At 46.9% G+C, this 6,200-nt stretch overlaps 1 long non-coding RNA gene across 1 annotated transcript; it reads right to left on the bottom strand.

Moving 5' to 3' along the window:
* Positions 1-878: 878 nt before the first annotated feature.
* LOC128097615 (uncharacterized) lies at positions 879-5,037 on the bottom strand. The gene is made up of 2 exons (XR_008213914.1): positions 4,678-5,037; positions 879-1,298 (listed from the first exon to the last, which is right to left on the bottom strand). It is a non-coding gene; the product is annotated as an uncharacterized LOC128097615 (long non-coding RNA).
* Between the last annotated feature and the right edge of the window lie 1,163 nt (positions 5,038-6,200).

Here is a 6,200-nt window from a genome sequence, read left to right as displayed (position 1 = left end):
GACCCAGGGTACCAGAGGTCATTCTAGGAAGCCCCATTCTTCTCCCCAGTCTCCTTGCAAAGACAGCTGCTCCTTTGGTGGTAGATACACACAACAGGCTTAGGACAACAGCTTAGGAAGATGCTCAACCTCCCAGTGGCTTCAGAGCAACTGACGGGTGGACTCTCAGCTACTCTCCCTTTACACCTAATGGACACATTTGCAGAAAATTGTAGCTCCTTCTGTGATTGAACTAGTTTCTAAATACCTTTTGGGAGCTTTCTATATAAAGAAGCATCTGGTTGATCTCTTTGTAGTATAAATAATGAGATTAAGAAGTCTCCTCCTATTCCTAAATACTCTTCTACACTCCAGATGTTGGATATAACACAAAGAGCTTGGACATGGGAGTCTGACAGAGCTGAAATTGAACTTCTTCCAACCTCTTAGCCTGGGTGTGACGTGACTTTGGTTTGCCTCAATTCCACCGCTATTCAGAGTGTTCTCGTTGCTCTAAGTATTTTTTTTCCATGTTCTCTAGTTACAGTCTACTCCTGATCTCAGCCGAAGTGTCACTTGCGTGGGGAAGTCACTCCTGACCCACTTAGGCAAACAAATCTATTTTATATTCACAGAATCCCAGTTACCTTTCCTCTGTAGAATTTGCTGAAGTAATAACTTTATGTTTATTTGTGGGATTTTTGGTTTAGCAATTTCTTTGCAGCTAGAAAATAGGTTCCTCCTTTCTCAATAGGCAGCATGGGTATGTTCCTAGAAGCCACTCTTTGGTATGGATCAACTGCTTGATGAATAGTTTTTATTCTGAGGAGGAAAACGCTCCTGTCCAGGGCAGTTACACCAGTTAGAAGAGTGAATGTGAGGCTGCCTATTAGGCACAATGGGACTTAGGTGATTTATTCGTTCGTGGATTCCAAGGAGGAAGGAGAAGGAGTGAGATGGTGTGACAGCCAAGGGAGCAGTGAAAGGTGAGCCAGTTGCCCCTGCCTGGGGTAACTAGGGTTCTGTCTTGCTGGGGACTCTGAGAAATTGCAGAAACTACTTTGAAACTTCCCAGAGAGGTGATCAAGCTGGTCTATTTCTTGGTCCCTATCTTGGTCTTGCTGTTGGAATTCTCTTTTGGAGACTCACAGGCATTTACTCACTCTCCATTGCTTTGAGAACACCCTGGGTCAGAAAGATGTAGGGGGCCAGAAGCTGAGTTAAGCCACGGGTGCAGAGGAGCTTCAGGGTGGGTGGGGCACCATCTGTGACTCCTTGTGTTTTCTGTTGCCATGATAAACACTCTCACCAAAAGCAACCTGGGAAGGAGAGAGTTCATTTCATCTTACAGCTTACAGTGTATCCTGAAGGGAAGCCGGGCAGGAACTATAGGCCGTGGAGGCACACTACTTACTGGCTTGCTCTCTGTGCCTTGCTCAGCTTGCTTTCTTACACAATCCAATGCCCAAAGGTGGCTTTCTTACAAATCCTACTGCCCATTGTAGGCTGAGCCCCCCTACGTCAATCATTAATTTTGAAAGAATGTTTCACAGACTTGCCTACAAGTCATTCTGATGGAAGCAGTTCTCCACTTGATGTTCCTTCTTCCCAGGTGACTCTAGGTTTCATCAAGTTGAAACAAGCAAACAAACAAACAAACAAACAACAACAACTAGCATGTATTGTATCTGCTAGCTCCACACCCTCCATCTCCCTCAGCTGCATTCTCCCCACAGAACTGGGCGGTCAAGAGCTTATTAAGGGCCTCAGAACATGCCTGTTCTTAACATTGAGTAAAGGAATGAGGACAGGTGGACAGGCTTGCCCTGGGTCCCAGCCCTCCATCTATACTAGGGAACTTTACCTCTCAGCCTGATGTGGGGACATTTATAGAACATCAGCAAGCCTACTTCAATGTGAGTATCTGGGGAAAGGTATTGACTCAGTTTAACACAGGGTATGGTTGAATAGCATGGAGGCAAACTGAGACTTTTTATTTACCTAGAGCTTCTGGGCTCAGCCCAGTTCAGATCCTGCACTCAGTAGGTTCATAAAAAATGCCTTTTGAGCAAATGTAAATCCACCCCAAATGAGGCCACAGAAGATCAGGCCCATCAAAGTAAAAATGTACCCGTGTCAATAGGAGCAATTTGTGTCACCGTAAACACTCATTTTTTTTTCAAAGCTAGGAAAGGATGATTTTAATTCCCTGGATATAAAATTAAAGTTTCCTTACATTTTCCCAATGAGAAGATGTCTGGAACGTGTGTAGCTCTGATTTAAAACCCCTTTATGACAAATAGTGCTGGCCGAGTACAGCCTTTGTAGAATGCAGAGACGAATTCAGCCCTTGCCTGTGGAAGGGGAGTAGGGGATGGGGGTGATTTTAGTCCTGGTTTTTCAGGGACTGAGCCTGTATTGTCATCTCCATGTCGTGCTGCTCGCTCTTTGCTGTCTGTCTTCCTGCCTCTGTGTGCCTCTGCTTCCCTGCCCATCTCTCTCAGAAGCTTTTCAGTCACAGGCTGTTTATCCACCTGCCACTCCTTCTCAGCATCTCCCATTTTTTTCTCTCTTGTCCCTGGGCATTGTTTATCTTTCTTATCCTGCCTTTCAGCGTCTTCTTTCTGTGGCTCATGTTTCCCTTAACTTCTCTTCTCCATCCTGGTTCTCTTCCCGTGCTTGTCTTTCCACTCTCCCTCAAATTTCCCCTGCCACATGTGTGTGCGCGCACGCATGCACACATGCATACACACACACACACACACACACACACACACACACACACACACACAAATGAGTGGGGTGTTGTTGCATTATCTGCAGTTTGCCTCCCCATGAAAAACAAAAAAAGAGAAAACACCTAAGTCAGCTGCTTCTACCTGCTGTTGGTAAGGTTTTTAGCTCCATATCCAGATGTGACTGGTCACTCACTCAGTCTGTAATTTTTTTTTTTTCTGGTGTGTTCACACAGACTCCACACCTACTCTAGGAAGCCCGCATAGTGCCTAGGTGGCTGATGTATGTCCAGGGCATTGTCACATGTGGGTGCAGCTCCTCAAGGGCCCATGGCTTCTTCCTTCCACTTCGGGCTGGCCACAGCACAGATGCCAAGGGTCGGACATGCCATTCGATTAAGATGTACTTTCTAATGTTTTCATGTATCGATGAAAGTATAAATTTAATTTAGATCTAAGGGAAAAGAAGAAGTGTTGGTTTGAGGTGAAAATCACCAATGTAATGTTTCCAATTGCCTGTCACCTACAGCTGTCACTCTGCCTTCAAGTCCTAGTTCCAAGACCTGCCAGATAACAGCAGGCAAATTCCCTTACCCCTCAGTGCCTGCAATTTCTCCACTGTAAAACGGCAGTGATGCCTGTGTGGAAGGGTTGTTTCTGGAATTTGATGGGGTCATGGGTGCTGTGATTAGAATTGCATGTAGGCTCAGGGGGAAAGTGATTCCGATGCCCGTTGCTGACGACTGTCCCACAGTTAAGTGACACCATGGATTGTGTTGTGAAAAACTACCAGGCGCACCATAAAGCAGTGTTATTAAAAACATAACAGTACCAGATAACAGTTAGTAAGCACTTGCAGTAATGCATTTCAAAAGCTGCCTGAGGCAGGGGATTGTCTCATTTTATACATGAGGAAATGGAGTCTCAGACAGAGCCAATGGTAGCTAAGTAACACATAAAAATAACATTTATTTATAAAATTCTTACTATATGGCAGCCCTGAGGCTCTCCCATGGGTTTTTGTTGTTGTTGTTATTGTTGTTGTTTGAGACAGGGTCTCTTTACATAGCTCTGGCTGTCCTGGAACTCACCATGTAGACCAGGCTAGCTTTGAACTCACAGAAATCTGCTTGCATCTTCCCAAGCTGGGGTTCAAGGTGTGTGCCACCGTGCCTGGCCTTGTATTATTTTGTTTAGTTTCACAATTGCATGAAACAACTATTATGCTTGTTTCTTTGGTTTTTTTTTTTTTTTTTTTTTTTTTTTTTAAAGATGAGAAAACTGAAATTTGGATGGTTAAGAAATTGCCCTGAGTATACTTGGCCAATTAGTAAAGTGCTTGCCTTATAGTATGAAGTTCTTAGTTTCATCCTCAGAACCTGCATAAAAAAAAAAACCTCTGGAGTGGTGGTTTGCACTTAAAATCTCAGCATTGGAGAGACAGAGACAAGTAGATCCCTAGGGCTCACTGCTCAGTCAGCCTAGCCTATTTGGCAAGTTCCAAACCATTGAGAGACTCTTGTCTTGAAAAACAAGTTGGATAACTCCTGATAAATGACATCTGAAGTAGTCCTCTGGCCTGTTTTCACACACACACACACACACACACACACACACACACACACACACACACAGAGAGAGAGAGAGAGAGAGAGAGAGAGAGAGAGAGAGAGAGAGAGAGAGAGAGAGAGAGAGAGAAGAAACAGATAGACAGAGAGAGAGAGAGAGAGAGAGAGGAAGAGAGGAAGGGAGGGAAGGAAAGGGGGGGGAGAACACCTTGCCCAGCTGCATCTGATGATACAGGTCTGCAATCCCAGCTACTTAGGTGACCGAGGCAGGAGGGCTGAAAGTTCAAGGCTAGAATGAGCTGTGGAGTGAGTGTGAGGTCAGACCCAGTCTCAAAATACAGAGCTAAAGGAGGGGCTGTGGGGCTGTGGGTCTTGCTCAGTGGTGGAGTGCTTACCCAGCAAATGTGAGACCCTAGATTCCGTCCTCAGGTACTCCAAGAAACAAATTGCCCCAGCCTATGGAGTCAGAAGCAGGTAGAATCTGCAGACTTCCTGCTGTCCCACTCACAGTGGCTAGCTCCTCACCAGCATGCTGGTCGGCCAATCTCTGATGATACAGGCACCCATGTTCCTGGAGCATGAAGTTGGGGTTACCATTCCTCTTGATCCTTCCTTCCTCTTCTTGCTCTCCATGCACCTCTCTTCAGGTCTCCCTCATGCCTATTCCTCCTCATTTTCCATTCCTCAACTTCCCTGACTTCCTTCTCTTCCTCCCCCTCCCTTCCTTGGACTTTTCCTCTTCTGTTCTTTTTTGTTTCCTTTTCCTCTCTCCCTTCCTTCTTCCCGCCCCTCCTCCCCTCTCAACTCCCTTCCCACCCCTATTCCCCCTCCTTCATGGCCTCTCCCATTTCCCCAAGCCACCCTCCCCCCCCGCCACGCCTCCAGAGCTGTGCTGCCTGCTGTTGCCATGGAAACTCCTCAGCCGGCTGCAGCCTTTTCCTAGATCTCAGCTGGCCAGAGACCAATAGGAGAAGTCTAATGAAGTGGCCCCAGCATCCCTTCCTCTCTCTGCCTCACAGAGACCTCAGGAGCCCTGTGCAAAGGCCTGAGACGTGTGTCACTGGGAGCGTGGAGTGTAGGGACAGGAAAGGTTATCCAGAGCTCAGGGGCAGCCTGGCATGGAACTGGGTACAGTCACCTTCACTATCACTATGACTGCCACCCAGCAAAGACTCTACTGTACTTTTGTGCACAATACTGCCCCACCAAGAGCTGCCCCCTCTCCGGGTACACACAGAGGCCTCTGTGAAGCTGAGTCGAGCTCTCCCTCCAGCTAGCTGTCAGGTTGTAAACCACATGCTTCCTTTGCTGGCGCTTTCCCTCAGTAGAATGGGTCTCAGCTAGCATTCAGGATCTATACTTGCTCCTTGCAAAAGGAGGGATGCTTCATATTGAACCTGTCATGTAGAGGGGTCTATCCACCACGAGAGCCAAAAAATCCACAGAGCTCTATGTGCAGAGGTGGTTTCTCCCACTCATAGGAAAGCACAGCCCATGGGCTGTTCTTCCTTGAGGAGAAATGCTTTCCACCGGGCTCACTCTCTGCGTCTGCTACGGTCACCTACCAGGAATGAGAAACTCAACATACCATGGCCACTATCTCCTTCCTCTCAGCCCAGACTCCTCCATGGCAACATTATTTTGATCTCAGTTTGGAGAATATATTTCGATCACTAATTTTGTACAAAAATGGACCAGCTCACCTTTAGGACCAAATGCATTACTGTTTTCTGAAAGTGTTCAGCTTGGGCTGTGGCCCCGTGCATAGTCCATACAGTAGAGGCTGCCTCGTCCATCCCCCCCTTAAGACCATGTCTGCATTAGCCAGAGTTTCCTGTGGCAACATGTACCAGCCGCTGTCAAATCTCGTGCCTTACAGCAGCATTTACTCCCTGATCATCAGGTGCGAGGGTTGCTG

This window comes from Peromyscus californicus, unplaced genomic scaffold (assembly GCF_007827085.1).
Source record: "Peromyscus californicus insignis strain IS unplaced genomic scaffold, ASM782708v3 Scaffold_5__1_contigs__length_169319896, whole genome shotgun sequence".
NCBI classification, from domain to species: Eukaryota; Metazoa; Chordata; class Mammalia; order Rodentia; family Cricetidae; genus Peromyscus; species Peromyscus californicus.
Note: the sequence above shows the minus strand (reverse complement) of the source record. Positions and strands in the feature narration are given on the sequence as shown.